The sequence below is a fragment of the Schistocerca piceifrons genome, chromosome 5 (genome assembly GCF_021461385.2).
Source record: "Schistocerca piceifrons isolate TAMUIC-IGC-003096 chromosome 5, iqSchPice1.1, whole genome shotgun sequence".
NCBI lineage: Eukaryota > Metazoa > Arthropoda > Insecta > Orthoptera > Acrididae > Schistocerca > Schistocerca piceifrons.
This window is the reverse complement of record NC_060142.1, coordinates 175,776,034-175,792,643: the sequence shown is the minus strand read 5'-3', so window position 1 is coordinate 175,792,643 and position 16,610 is coordinate 175,776,034. Positions and strand designations below refer to the sequence as shown.

At 40.9% G+C, this 16,610-nt stretch overlaps 1 non-coding gene across 1 annotated transcript; it reads left to right on the top strand.

The window, feature by feature from the left end:
- Positions 1 to 15,940: 15,940 nt before the first annotated feature.
- Trnas-cga lies at positions 15,941 to 16,015 on the top strand. The gene has a single exon. It is a non-coding gene; the product is annotated as a tRNA-Ser (tRNA).
- Positions 16,016 to 16,610: the final 595 nt, after the last annotated feature.

Genomic DNA, 16,610 nt, shown 5'->3' with positions numbered 1-16,610 from the left:
CCAGGAACGAGGTTTCCAGATGGGCAATGCAGAAAGCAGGTGTAAAGCTGAAGAGCTGCCATAGTTCAGCCAGGTGGTGGAAAAAAACCTTCGGAATTCCACTGGAGGTTGACAACGTTAGGCTGGGACGGCAAGAAGCATGCAAGGAGGCTGGTTATGCCTCAGGGTCACCTGCTGCCACCGATTGAGTATTTTTAGCCATTTCTATGGTGGGTGAGGCATCAGTGAGATCCAGGTCTGCAGCGGATGCTAAAATCTCCACTGCATCCTCAGATGCAATTGATAGGGAGTGGTGGAGTTGCCACCAGATGGTCCTGTTTCTTAGCAGACTTCTTCTTAGTTTGCTTGATCTCTCACTTCTCTTTAGGGGATTGCTGGGAAGATTTCTCCAGAGCAGCTTCAGGCACAGAGGAAGACCGTGAACCTCTTCTTCCAGCAGCTTTGCAGCTTTTGAGTCGTTGAGCCATTGGCGAATGACCGCCATGGCATTAATGGAGACCTAGGGAGCGAGGGCGCCAAGGGACCCCTTCCACACTAGAGGAATTGGAGGAGGCTGTTGCTACTCCAGCAGGGGGGAGGGGACAGATGTTCACTGCATTTGGTGGGGGGGGGGGGGGAGGGCTTGCTCTCAAAGTAGGTGCTTTGGGAGCATTGGAGGAAGATTTTCCTCCTATTACCAAGGGGTTGGACGTATTCTGGTGACCAGAAGGGCCAACCGTTCATGCCACAGAGTGAGTAACCACTGGCACTTGGGACAGCGATGGTGCCGTGTCTGCAGCATATGCCGACAACAACCAAATGGAGTGTAATCTTTCAAATTTATGTTTAGCCTCTGTGTAAGTCAACCGGTCCAGGATCTTGTACTCCAGTCTGGCGAGCAGGGGGAGTGGTGCTCTCCACAGCTGATGCAAGTGGGAGGAGGCACACATGGCGTGTCTAGTTGCAGTGGATGTCCGCAATCTCGACATGTGGCGCTGGAAATGCATCGGGAAGACATGTGCCCAAACTTCCAGCACTTAAGGCACTGCTTAGGGGGACGGACGTATGGTTTAACGTCACAGTGGTAAACCATCTCCTTGACCTTTTCAGGCAGTGAATCACCCTCAAGGGCCAAGATGAAGGAACTGGTAGCAACCCTGTTGTCTTTGGGCCCCTTTTAAACGCACCAGATGAAATGAACACCTCGCTGTTGTAAATTGGCGCAGAGCTCTTCGTCAGACTGCAAGATGAGATCGCGATGGAAAATGATCCCCTGGACCGTGTTGAGGCTTTTATGTGGAGTGACTGAAACTGGATTATCACCCAGTTTGTCACAGTCGAGTAACGCTTGGGATTGGGCTGGGGGTGCTGTCTGAATCAAGACTGCGCTGTTTGGCACCTTGGACAACGCTGTCACTTCGCCAAACTTATTCTCAAAGTGTTCAATGAACAATTGAGGCTTCGTAGGTAGAAAGACTAAAATCCGAGGCGAGTATGTCTCTCTCCGTTCTGTAGCCCTATGTTCCTCCCATGATGTAGCAAGGGAGGGAAACAATTTAGGGTCATACCTGTCGGCATTGTATTTGATCTTACCCTTTTTAGAGACTACTGGTGCCGTACGATCACCAGAAAGAGATGATTTAGTCTGTTTCATTGTGGGTGATCCGCCCAAATGCCACCCACTCCGATCTCGGGCTCTCCCCATGGGTGCCACCCAGCCACAGCAAAAGCCAACTGGCATGATGGCTGTTGCCGGGAGTCCTGATGCACCATGAAGATAAGCATCTATTCCTTCGCATACATGGGGAGTTTAGAGCTCAGGCATCAGCAGTGCGATCCCTGTATTGTCAGAGGGCTACCACCAAATGGGTACATGCCAGCCCCACCACAATGGACTGGCTACCATACCACGCTGGATATTAGGCGCAGAGAAATCCTACATTGTCATGTGGGCGAAAGAGGACAGGAGACAATGGAATAAGATGTCATACCCCGGAAAGTGTCCTCGCCCAAATAGTTGAATCACAGTTGGAGATAAAAAGCCGTGACAAGAGATTCAGCAAATCGAATCTAAGGGCACTATGGAAAACTCATGCCCCATGTAAGGCGTCCTTCCCCATGTGGCAGGTCAAACCATAGAATGGGACCCGAACTCATAGGACCGAAAAATGTGAGACTCCTTTTAGTCGCCACTGGCAGGAATACCTGGGGCCTATTCTACATCTACATGGTTACTCTGCAATTCACACTTAAGTGTCTGGCAGAGCGATCATCGAACCATTTTTGTACTACTTCTCTACCATTCCACTCTCGAATGTCACGTGGGAAAAAGGAACACCTAAATCTTTCCGTTCGAGCTCTGATTTCTCTTATTTTATTATGATGATCATTTTTCCCTACGTAGGCGGATGTCAACAAAATATTTTCGCATTCGGAAGAGAAAGTTGGTGATTGAAATTTCGTAAATAGATCTCGCCGCAAGAGAGTCACCTTTATTTCAGTTACTACCACCCCAACTCGCGTATCAAATCAGTGACACCCTCACCCCTATTGCGCGATAACATGAAACGAGCTGCCCTTCTTTGCACTTTTTCGATGTCCTCCGTCCATCCTACCTGGTAAGGATCCCACAGCGTGCATCAGTATTCTAGCAGAGGACGGACAAGTGTAATGTAGGCTGTCTCTTTAGTGGGTTTATCGTATCTTCTAAGTGTTCTACCAACAAACCGCAGTCTTTGTTTCGCCTTCCGCGAAATATAATATCTATGTGGTCTTTCCAATTTAAGTTGCTTTTAATTGTAATTCCTAAGTATGTAGTCGAACTGACAGCCCTTAGATTTGTGCGGTTTATCGTATACCCAAAATTTATCGGATTTCTTTGTTTAGTGCCAACTGCCATTTTTCGCACCATACAGAAATTCTCCGTAGATCATTTTGTAATTGAAATTGATCGTCTGATGATTTTACTAGACGGTAAATTACAGCGTCATCTGCAAACAATATGAGGGGGCTGCTCAGATTATCACCTAGATCATTTATGAAAATCAGGAACAGCAGAGAGCCTATGACACTACCTTGCGGAACGACAAATATCACTTCTGTTCCACTCGATGATTCACCGTCTATCACTACGAACTGTGACCTCTCTGAGAGGAAATCACGAATCCAGTCACACAACTGAGACGATACTCAATGTGCACGCAATTTGATTAATTGTTGCTTGTGAGGACCGGTATCAAAAGCCTTCTCGAAATCTAGGAATATGGAATAGATTTGAGATGCCTTGTCTACAGCACTCATTACTTCGTGGGAATAAAGAGCTAGCTGTGTTGCACAAGAACGATATTTTCTGAATCTGAATTGGTTATGTATCAGTAAGTTATTTTCTTTAAGGTGACTCATGACGTTCGAATACGGTATATGCTCCAAAATCCTACTGCAAATTGAGGCCAGTAATATGGGTCTGTAATTCAATGCGTTACACCTATTTGCTTTCTTCAATATTGGTGTGACCTGTACTACTTTCCGGTCTTTAGGAACAGACCTTTCGTCAAGTGAGCGGTTGTATATGATTGCTAAGAAAGGTGGTATTGAATCTGCATACTCTGAAAGTAACCTGATTGGTATACCATCTGGACCGAAAGACTTGCCTTTCTTAAGTGATTTGAGTTGTTTCGCAACACCTAAGATATCTACTTTTATGTCACTCATGCTAACAGCTGTTCTGGTTTCGAATTCTGGACTATTTACTTCGTCTTCTTTTGTGAAGGAATTACAGAAAACTGTATTTAGTAACTCCGCTTTAGTGGCACCATCGTCGATAACATTTCCATCGCTATCGTCCAGTGACGGTATTGACCTTTTTTTTTTTTTTTTTTGCCACTGGTGTACTTTACATACGACCAGAATCTCTTTGGATTTTCTACCATATTTTGAGACAATGTTTCATTGTGGAAACTATTAAAAAGCATCTCGCATTGACGTCCGCACTAAATTTCGAGCTTCCGTGAAACTTAGCCACTCTTAAGGATTTTACGTTCTTCTGAATTTGGCATGCTTTTCTCGTTGCTTCTGCAACAGTGTTCTGGCGTGTTTTGTGTACTCTGGTGGATCAGTCCCGTCTCTTATTGACTTACGCGGTACGAATCTATCTATTGCTAACCCCCGGACCTGCAGGGAGCCACATCAACGTTGGGCCATAGGCTAGACAGGAAATTTGAACCATTGTCAGATAATAAACTTGTTCTCACTTTTAATCGCCACAAACGGTCGGAGGTAACCATATTGGCGCCAGCCTCACCTAGGAAGGGGAGAGATAGATAACGTAACACCTGCCTAATGGTCCCAACGAATGCCTACGACACTTTCTGGTGATTCGGACAGCGCTGATAATGGTGGTGGCGGTACCAGGCAATCGTCCGTGTTTTTGACGCTGTTTAGACATACTTATGGGACACTGGGTGCAGTAAGTGGTTCAAAAAGAGGCAGGAATTCCGCATACGTGATTAACATCTTACCGTCTGTATTTCTGATCTCCATATTTTGATTTGAGGAGGCAGCCAACCAAGGTGGGAACTACTAAGTGACGGGGAATAATCGGTGGGGAAGAGGTTGCCTCCATCGACTTGAACTGTTGTGCATCGTTGGCACTGCTCGTAACAGTTGCAGCAACAGTTTTATTTACCCAAGTAATTGGTAAGTCTAAAAGGCAAGCAGCTAAACCAATTTAACCCGAAAGAGGTACTGATAACCGTTAATTATTTTGAAGTGTAGTTTGAGGTGAGTTCTTAATACATGAAGTCAAGTTTGGAATAACTTTCCCTACAGACTTTCTCGTTGTCAGGGCAAACAACTAGATAAATACCCACTTTAGAGTATCCGCTAAGGCGAATGTTTCAACTTGACTTTCATATGTACATCAAGGGCATGGCCCATTTGCTAGTTGCAACTAGTATGATGATGGCTGTCCCTACATTCTATTAAACTCACCTTTAAAATTTCCACAAACAGCGAAAGGAACAGAACGAATGCTGCAATAAGAAGAGGCTGCTTTCGTCAGCATTATATTATGCACTATGCATTTTAATGCAGCCATCGGTCCAGGCTTCAGTAATGCTGAATATTGATTACCCCACTCCCGATAACCCACGCACCTGCTGGGTACTGGGTCTGGATGAATTATTTTGTCTACGGCAAAATTTAATATATCGTAAACTTATTTTTATTTGTTTTGGATACAATCACTGAAAAACATGTCCGATGTCGTTTAAATGAAATTGAAACATGCCCATAATGTAACCCTGTTCTCCACTGACAGAGTGTCATTTCCTTTTTTTATTTTTTGATGTAGATCGAATATGATCAACAATGGTGCCTGTTTACAAACTGAGGCTACATAGCTGGTATTTTATCAACAATTTTCATTCCTGAGAATTTGAAAAGAAAGGGGACGTTAATCAAAGATGCTTCACTAAATACTTTCTTTACGTTCTTCTAGAGCTTCAAATGACTTATTTTTTAGGAAGATCTCACGTGCATTCCCATAAAATTATGCTTTGCGCTCTTTTAGTTTCTCAGCCTGGATCAAATGAATTAGAAACTAACATAAAAAACGACCCTGCTTGCAAATATTTAACTAGTAACAAGGCAACAGGCACTCGGGATCAAAAATGACATTGAAAAGTGCAAGTAGCCTAGAAATCGCTAGCTCTACTGCCAGTGATATCAGAAGCACAGCCGTTCTCATCAGTGATTTTATCACTCTTATCTCTGACAACATCGTCCTTATCAATAACACATTAATGAAGATAAATTTCTTTCCCAAGAACGCTGTTAATGACCTTTGATCTTAATAACCGGTTTTGGTATTCAAAATTACCGTCACCAGATCTGTAAGCATTATACGGTGTAACTATAAACACAACAACTGTGGTGTACAGAGTCAGGTGCAATATAAAACAAAAAAAAATCAGAGAAACAACATATCAACATATCTCGACAGAGATGTTATCGCATAGTCTTCATGTACTGTCATCTATGTGACAGGCTAGGAGACTGATGCATCAGTCTGCCAAAATTAAAACAACTATACACACAGTTATTCAACACATACATCTGTCTTATGTTGCTCACAACAGAGTTCATCATTGCAGCCAGGACGTGATTGTACTGGCAGTCGGTGAACAGCAAAAAATGGGCACTGACAACTAGACCATCAGATGTTGTCAGTCTAACATGTATTTCTAACTTAAAATCATTTACGTGGCTATATTACAGTGTAATACCTAAAATGTGCACAAGAAAATCTAAAAACATGTTTAAACAATTACTGCATATAAATAATGAAGGCAGACTGTAAAAAATTATTCTTGTATATTTAATTACGCAAGATTCTTATCTAGAAAATGAACTTAAATTAGGCTCAATCACTGTAAACGTATTCATTAGACTACTTAAAACAGTATTTTACAATTTACGAAAAAAGCAGACATGTGTACCACGCTATTAACATATTTCTAAAATTTTTCAAATCAAAATTATGCAGGGGTAAAAAAATTAAAATCCTGTGCTTCTACAACGTCATTGAAGTAGCAATGTAAGCTCCGGTTACATACTAAGTAATGGCAGGTTACTTAAATGATAACATAGTAAAAAATTTAGCTACGAAATGCATAAACATAATTATCATCTGGACTTACACAAGTCATTTAGGTCTGGGCTTCTGCCATACTGTTTAAGTAGCTGTGTTAGCTGTGGTTATGTCCAAATTAACAACAAAGTACTGGAATACTAACACTGTAAAAATAAACATAAAAGATAGAAATGTTTATTCTTAATTTTTTTATAAGGGAGTGAAGATCAGGAGCGCAGATGTAACTTTACAAATCGGACAGCCACAAAGTCATTTGAGCAGCGCTGTATGCTGCAGTTATAGTCTGAAGCAATACTATGTAATCACGTAATAAAATAAAGAATAAAAACTTTTTAAACATTTTTTTGAAAGGGTGGAAGTATAGTTACAAGCTGGGCTTATCACATAGTCATTCAGGTAACGGTTTATGCTGTGGTTCCATCTAAACGAAGACCAAATGACGAGAAGCTAAGGTAACTGTGGCAGAACACTTAATTCAATGTGCTAGAAGTAGGTAGACGATGTGATGGCCCGCATCATAGTCGCAGTCTATGCTTACAAAGTATTTACTTGGGTATATAACGTACAAATATGATTAGCACGATAGTTAAATAGTAGTGTTGAACCAATGAGAAACAGCATTCGTACACATACGGCACAGCTCTAGGTAGTAAAAAATAAAGTCATTTGCTAAGTGTGTGAGACCTCATGCAATACTGGATTACTGTGTGGTGTCAAGGCTATCGTGTGTAGTATTATTGTTAATTACCCGGAATACATATCTGGATCAACAGCACAGAAGAGATATCATGAATACTGCGTGTGGAATAATATCTGTACAGTGGCATCATGGCACCTTATTAGGGCACGCCTCTCTACATAGTCTTCCACAGACACAGCTTTGGCGGCAAGTAAAATACAACTTAAAGGTACAGATTGTACCCTGCAGCAGTTAGTTCCGCAGAGAGAATAACGAAAATGACCACTTGTATTAGTATAGAGGATAGATCGCAAATGTGTCCATTTAAATATATACTGGAATAAGTGTACAACGATTCACATGACTCAAGAGATAAAGAAAACGGAAAGCAGCTTCACTAGACGCACAATCAGTAGCCGAATGGTTACTAATGCATGCATTATGCAGCTGGACCAAGAAATTCATCTGACAGTTCAAGAATAGACTAGCTATGACAAGCAGTAGAGAATATTTCCTGTCGTTACATTAGTGTAATAAAAAAACAACATTGTGGCCTGACGTCTACGTCGAAGACAGTGGACCATAGGTAGATTACAATAAAAACAGCGATTACTCACAAACATGTACTCCACTTGAGATACACGAACCTGCAGCACAAAAAACTGAAGGTCTACATGGGGCACATCTCTGGTCAAGGAAAAAAGGAAGCAGAAATAAGTCATTCATAGAGTGTATCAGACCTCATATAATGCTCACTTACTGCATTTCGTTTAAGCCAACTTGCGCTTTGCTTGTGATCGCTGTCCGTAATTCAATTTTTGATTCGTTAGTACAGAAGAAATGTTAGAAATCTTAAGTGCTGAAGAATGCGTAGCTCAGTGTCTATGTACAGAATGGTACGACAGCAACTACTTGCTGTAGGTAACGAAACTGATAATAATCCAATGGAGTGTATATGTACTATGAGGTGGTCAGTAGACTACATTATGGGCACAAGGAAACACTGGTTGGCGAAATATCTACATCCAACTGTAAGCACAATTGTAAAATATGAAGTCTATCTCCCCCCCCCCCCCCCCGACCCGCCAACGAGATTACATAAGGGCGTTACATTATACGAGATCATAAAATATTTTGAAAGAAGTCCTGCCAGTGAAAACTATCTAGCCATTAGGTACATTAACCTTATATCTTTTTTTATGAGTGTATTGAGAGGTGACACGCCACTCTCTCAATATAACGACACTGTCAGTCAGATTAATATCCGTATTTCAGGTCATGTTCTCGGTGTTCCCCAGTACTACATTTGGTATGTGTGGTTTGCGGCTTTTTACACGAGGAAATTGTGGGCAGAATGTTCATGTAATTCCATATGTAGCCTGCAGAGATTTTGTACCCGAGAAGCCATAGTGCAGGCGATGGAGAACAGGGAGAAAGATGGATTGTGGGCCATGAACGCTGTGTCCAGTGATCTGGCTTTGCGAATCATTCTGGGAAGCAGCTTTCTGTGGACTGTACCTGCAGAGGAACTTCAGGATCTGGCACTCTCCTCTTCTTACTTAGGATCAGAGCAGGATGGCGCCAGTTTGCTAAACATTTTACCTGGATTAGGCAACAAACCATCGCGAAGGTGCCAGATGGCGGAAAGTGGATGGAGGAAGCTATTTAAGAGAGACTGCTGTAATCTGAGCTTTTTTGCAAATTGTGGGATGGTCATATAACTCCAAGCATTCTCATCTTAGAAGCTGGGTCGTTACGGAGGCAGCAGCTGGTCCACGTGTTTAGTGGCGGCAAGACTGTAACTTGCCTGGGCCCAGCAAGTCGCCAGGTTCTTTTACCGAGCAGCAGAAACATGTATTTCTTGGGCATGACTGTCTGGGAAGCTTAATAGTCTTCCTTCACGAACTGGAAATGGTCAGCCTGGATAGATTAGATCTCTCCATAAATCAGGGGCTGTGGTCCCGTCTAGATGGAATGAGAATTGTCTTTTTAAACTTAAATATGCCACTGTTCTCATTCATACTCCCTTAACTATTCACCGTTTTTATATTGTTCTGGTAATACAGTGGTATGCCACTCTTAATAAATTAGCTAATTTGATTATTAAATTGAATTCTGAAAGTGACCATAGACATATGCAACAAAAGTGCATTGGGTAAAATTACTAATTTAAAAAATAAAAAATTAAGGATGTAACTCGATATTTAAAAATTACTGGTAAGATATATAAAGACAATAATATTTAGCATAACTCGGATATATATTTATGATTAAAATAGGGGAAAGCTTGCAGTATATCTATAAATTTTCTAGAATATTTACTATTTGTTTGTGTGGGCATTATGCAACACCTTGAAGCTATGACTAATATTGGAAGTGTTATGCAATGACTCCCGCAAATGATCTGGAAACGCCGTTTTGTTGTTCTTGTTGGTATGTTCTCTGTATAGAACACAGCACGATCGGCAGGCATGCCTTATGGAAACCCCTTATATTCATTACATTATAGTTTGGACACGCAAAAATTTTTTGTATTTATCGTTATTATCTCCGAATGTGTGTCACAATTTAGATCTTAAAGTTATCTTGGTGTGGAAAAGTGTTGAAATATTTGATTTGCGAAACTGTCTTTCGGTGTTATCAGAGACATTCCCTTTGTACGCAATGGTCTGGTATTTGACCTTGGGTTTGTGAACTTTACTACTGATATCGGCACCCAATTTCTTTTTCATTTTGCCGGCCAGAGTGGCCGAGCGGTTCTAGGCGCTTCAGTTCGGAGCCGCGCTGCTGCTACGGTCGCAGGTTCGAATCTTGCCTCGAGCATGGATGTGTGTGGTGTCCTTAGGTTAGTTAGGTTTAATTAGTTCTAAGTTCTAGGGACTGATGACCTCAGATGTTAAGTCCCATAGTGCTCATAGCCATTTGAACCATTTTTTGCATTTTACAATATAGGGTCTCAACTAAATGCCTGTTATACCCTTTTTACGGCAGTTTGTTCCAACGTCTGTAAGACACTGGCTCCACCAGTAGTTTCTAGTTGTAATTTAATGACTAGTAGAATTGAAAAATGCATTTTTGTATCGTTGAGGGTGACATAAATCTGCTCTAATAATCGAATCTGTAAATGTTATTTTCCGAAAGATACTACATTTACGTCTTCCGTTTACTTTAGTAGCAATAAGGCGCAAGTAATTAACATTTTATCTTTTTCCATCTCCATGGCGTCCCTCTATAAACTGTTCAGTGCCGTTTGATAATCCAACAAACCCAATCCGTCATCTCTGATGAGCGTGGTCACATCGTCAATATATCTTCAGTAATAGTTTTATCACTATAGTTTTTACTGATACTGGGGATCTTATTTTCCAGACATTTGAAAAAGATGTCAGCCATAGTACCAGCTAACCACTTACACATAGCATGCTCTCAATGGCAATAAATGTTGTTACGAAAGAATAATAATAGCCCTACAGTGAAAATACTAAAAGTTCAGTGAATTCTACCACATCTGCCTTACTCAATTTTTGATGTTCTAGTAATTTTTTTATTGTTTCTATGTATTCTTTCACCGGTATATTAGCGAACAAATTTTTTATGTCAAGAATACAAGGTTCGAACCATTCGGGTTGTCAGTGTTTCGTAAAAGTAATGCCACTTCTAAGTTATGTTTTAGGTTGTGTGAATTTTCAGAAACGTAACATGCGTCTAATTTTTGTTTAGAAACTTGTTCAGTTTATAATCAGGTGCAAACCTTCCTTCAACTACAGGCCTAATACTTCGCTCTTCTTGGTGCATCTTTACCTCAAAATGTAGGATTGGAACAGGAAAATTCATCATTTTTAGATTACGCTTTTCACTATCGTCCAGAATAAAGTTGCAGTCTTTAATATTGTTACAGAGAGTTGACTGGAACTTGTCCGTTGGGTCTTCAGTAACGTCAATAGTACTACTTTCTGAAACAAATTTTCAATTTTCGAGATGTAATCTCAATCATGCATAAGAAGTACTGTATTGCTTTTGTGCGTTTCTTTTCTTTGCTATCACTTGGTGGTCCTAATTTTTTGTTAATAGGGGACAAAATTTTTATTTCATTATTTCCTTGAGTTGGGCTACTTAGTTCATTGCTGGTAATATTAGCTGTTTTTACTGCCATTGCTATAACTTTACTTCATATCGGAAGGGTAGCTTAATTTCAGTCTCAGCTATAATTTCTTTGACATGGTGTTTTCTGCATCTACTTGGCATATTGTAGTGCAAGCCCTTTTTCTGGTAGTTTAACTTCTGCCTCACTGAAAAAAAGTATTACTGAGACTCTCTAGCTGATTGGCAAAAGTAGAAGCGTGTTTCACGGTTAACGCGCTAGTTCTATGGGCCCCGTCCGTTAACACTTCCAACTTAATACTGTGCTTATCATTAACGTGTTGCAGCTGTTTTTGTAATTTGCCTTTAAAGAAAGTCTCCATGTCATTAAATTGAACCTTATTTTGCGTAGTTTTTAAAACCTCTTCTACCTTGCCTTAGTTGACCTGCAATATGTGAACAGATTTTTAAAATGCTCTTATATACATTTTGCTCCACGTAAATTAAGACTGGACATCTGTCGATCCAGTTGTCAATTCCTACGCTTTACTAGTAGCGGCTGCCAGTATATCGGCGCCTAGCTGCAATGAATTTAGAAGAAACAGCGCATTTACTGCTATTTGAAGACACATGCAATATCCTATCTGTCGAGGTATGTTGTTTTTATATTTTTTTCATTTATATTGTACCTGACACTGAATGTTACAACTGTTTTGTATTAGTGACACTGTATAAATGCTTTCCAGATCGGCAGATGATAACTTTAATCAGTGAAATCGTTTATCAATAATAAATGTTACTATTAGCGATATTGGCAAATAAGTTTATCTTCTCTGATGTATTATCACAGATCGCCCCTTGCTTCTAAAATGAGTAAACCTTATCAATGACTTCATGAGTATTACTTGGCAAGCCACACTCTTTCCACCATCCCCCATCCCCCTCCCATCAGCCACAGCCTAGGATTTTACCTGCCAGTGCAACGAGACTGCTAGGCATAGCATTGTGTTTTTGTTGGCATTGAAACCATTCCCTCAATCAGCATGTGACTGTGAAATTATACAAACTTGATCTGAAATGAGGCCAAGGTCGATGATATGTCGTAGCTCACAAAAAGTACGTAAACATCTCTTGAATTGGAGTCATGTTCAACAAATTTGTTCAAAATGACGTTATGTTCAAAGGTATTTGCATAAAACAAACACTGAACTGTTTCCAAATCAGCGAAACGCACTTTCCATCGACATTATTCACCTGATGAAATGTTCTCATCTGCTGCTCCCGATTTTGCAGATAAGTCATTCACTTCATTATTTTCGACAGCCACCGTAAACTCCAAGCAATAACTACTGCTTCTTTAAGCTCTGCTTCTGTAGATATAATTTTACAAATATGTGAATTATTACAAGAATAGTAATCGTTCAGAAATTGTTTTGTATTATTCTGGTGAGCGAAATCATTATTTACTGGCGATCTGGGGGTGTCTGTCTTCCAATCATGAATATCACGTGCGTTCTCATTCTCTCCCAGACCAATATACACATCATTATCACTCAATATTCTTTCACTGCCACTTTAATCGAATGCACGATTAACGAAATGTGGTTATTTATAGCCCTTGTTGGAATTTTACGCGGTTTAATTTTGAACAGTAGATTATATAATTCTCTCATTTCCAGAACTCCCACAGTGTGATTTATTAAATCATCTCCATCGACCGTTACCTGTTAATCACCAGTCGTCCACACTTTTGTTACTAGGTCAAATACCACGCCGTATACATTATCATATATTTGCCAAGTGGTTTACTAAAAATTATACTCCCAGTTTACGTCCTACCCCTGCTATAATTTTCTGTCGTGACTGTTACTCATCATTAACATTACCCTCTTCCTCATTGTATTCTTCTACTTCTCCTTCCTTAATGATGACTCAACTTTCTGCTTTCATAAACAAACTTTCTTCCTTTTGTTCAACTTATTAGTTTTGCTTTCTCTTCTTGAAAAATAACTGCCCAATGTCTCCAGCTTCTGCTTTCGTAAGCAAACTTTTGCTTTACGTCCATCTCCTTCGTCTTGATCTGTTTTCTTTCGGAATGGCTGTTTCAACCTCGGTAGAGGTCGAGAAACATGAGAGAACGGGATTTCCTGTGCTGCACTGACTTCTGCTTGCCTTTTTTGTAGCGAACGGCAGTTTCCTGTGGAAATTTCGTCAAGATTCCAACACCTGACTTTTAAGACTAATCGTCCGTACAACTGTCCAACTGAATTGAGGAGCATGTTCACAACTGCAGGGCTTAGTCACCATGTAAACCGATTATAGCAATTAAACTCACCGCTCACGTGTGGCGGATGATGTCAAATGCTAATGTAGTTATCGAAATCTAATAGAGCCGTTCACACACAGCATTCAGAAACCGGGCCGGGTTACAATTTAATTTACAGCAACCTTTTAAGAAATGTAACCGGTTGCTATTTGATTTATACCATTTTAAAAAAAGGAACGGGTCGGAATTTAATTGCCTATAATTTCATATGTGAAATCTCTACTCAACAGGTTTCCACCAGTTTCCAGAGCTAGGAAACTGTGTTGAAGCCACCAACGCATTTTTTCTGCCATCTTTGTCATCATTTTTCGCGTCTACATTTCAAGGAACAGGAAATGGACATGTGGTTTCAAGGAACTCAAAACATAGAGGTCACTTCCTCACCTCTGTGCTGCATCTATTACATTGTATGACAATATAATTTCGCAGTGCCATTAACTCGGTTTGGCAAATACAGTCCAGCATGTAAACGTGTCTCTGATAAGGTTCAAATGGCTCTGAGCACTATGGGACTTAACAGCTGAGGTCATCAGTCCACTAGAACTTAGAACTACTTAAACCTAACTGACCGAACGACATCACACACATCCATGCCGGAGGCAGGATTCGAACCTGCCATCGTAGCGGTCGCGCGGTTCCAGGCCGAAGCGTCTAGAACCGCTCGGCCATTCCGGCTGGCTCTCCGATAAGAGCACTCAGCTATCAGTGATGAGAAATGCCAGCCATGATGTTCGGTCACTGAGTAAGCAGGAGGAAGAAGAGGCATGCAGGATTAAATTTTATGTTACAGCAATCTAAAGCGGAGGAAGTCGTGGCGCATTGGATCAAACTGCTTTCAAGACTTCAACACTTATTTGCTGGAGACAATGCATTACACACGAGGTCTAATCGGAAACCATAGTGAAGACCATATGATCTCCACAGATGTACTGGACAGTGCCTCTAGTATGCCCATCGATCGCGTGAGGATTTTCTTTTCAGTTGGAGGCGCACAGTAAGCACGCGGAGAGGTCTAGAAAATAATGTCTCCCGTCAAGTATGAGAGCCTTTGAGAGATTTCGCCTGATTTCATGCAACACACACAACGTAGATGTCATGCATTTCATTCTTCATGACAGTCCTCGGCCACACACTGCAGGGACGATGAGGACACCCTGCAGTATTTTCGATCTGATGTGTTTGATCACCCACCATACAGAGTCAACTTGGCTCCATGTGCCTTTCATCTCTGCTCACATGAACCGTTCGCTATGAAGGCAACATTTTGACATATTCAACGAGCTGCAGATAAGCGTAGAGAATAGGCAGAAAGTACAGGTGGCAGCCTTCTATGACGACGATATTGCAAAATGACTCAGAAGTCAAAAATAATTTTATAGATGTAATTCTAAAAATACCTTATTTGTTCTTTAATAATGATTTATTTTTAAAAAAATTTCACCCCTTAGTTCACCCCTTATGAGTCCAATTTCAAAAGTTGACGTACACAATTTTTTATGTCTGACCAACGAACCAAATACCAATTTTCGCATTTCTAGCTTCAAAATTACCTTAATAGCGAAATTTTCACGAAGCCTTTCATCCCCTGTTTCACCCACATAGGGACTGAATATCGAAATAACTCTTCTTAAACAATGTCTAAAGTATCACATCAACACCTTCTGCACATTTCAAGCTTCTATTCTTAGTGGTTTGGGCTGCACAGTTATGAATCGGTGAGTCAGTCAGTCGGGACATATAGTGATATAAGCTGTTACTGAAGGTAATAGGGAGGAATCGATTAAAAACGAATCTGAAAGTTTAAAATACCTCATAGCACACAGCAGGACTGCTGAAAGAAGGAAAATGGATCACATCCAAAGGTAAGCCCTGCTTTTTATTACATAGTTGTTTATTACAATTTTGAATAAAAACACGTATTTGGAATAATGAGTCACCATGTTTGAGGGTACTCACGGTCATCCTGTAAACTAACATTCATTGACAAAACGTTATCGATGTATATAAACTCACAGAAAAAAATTGTACCACCAAAAAATTATTAATGTGGAGAAATGGAGTTACCGAAGTACATTTCCAGAATGAGATTTTCACTCTGCAGTGTAGTGTGCGTAAACTTAACAGAAACTCTTCTGCGAACGTCGCAGATGAGTTTCTGTGAAGTTTGGAAGGTAGGAGGCAAGGTATTGGCAGAATTGAGGCTGTGAGGACGGGTCGTGAGTTGTGCTTGGGTAGCTCAGTTGGTAGAGCACTTGCCCGCGAAAGGCAAAGGTCCCGAGTTCGAATCTCGGTCCGGCACACAGTTTTAATCTGTCAGGGAGTTTCGGAATACATTTGTCTAGGTAACATAATTAACAGATTAACATTGCAAGAGCATTGATTAACTTAAGCACGAGATAAACCATTTCCAATGTGAAATACTGGTACAATAACAACCTGCGTAACCGCGAGAATGTTAAATGCAAGCTCGCAAATATGGATGCTTTGTGTTCTACAGTTGTCGGACGTCTGTTTGTGGCATGGTGTTCCGTGCCTGTTGCACTTGGTCGGTCGATCAATATAGGGATGGTTAATGCTGTTTCTGGATGACGCTAGTTCAAATGGCTCTGAGCACTATGGGACTTAACTTCTGTGGTCATCAGTCCCCTAGAACTTAGAACTACTTAAACCTAACTAACCTAAGGACATCACACACACCCATGCCCGAGGCAGGATTCGAACCTGCGACCGTAGCAATCGCGCGGTTCCGGACTGAGCGCCTTAACCGCGAGACCACCGCGGCCGGCAGGATGACGCTAGTGTTGTCCCTTATGTGCTCCAGTGCAGACGATCTGGTGTAGGACAAGGAAACGTGTCGCCACTCTGTAGAGAATGTTGGGTTATAACAGAGGTAT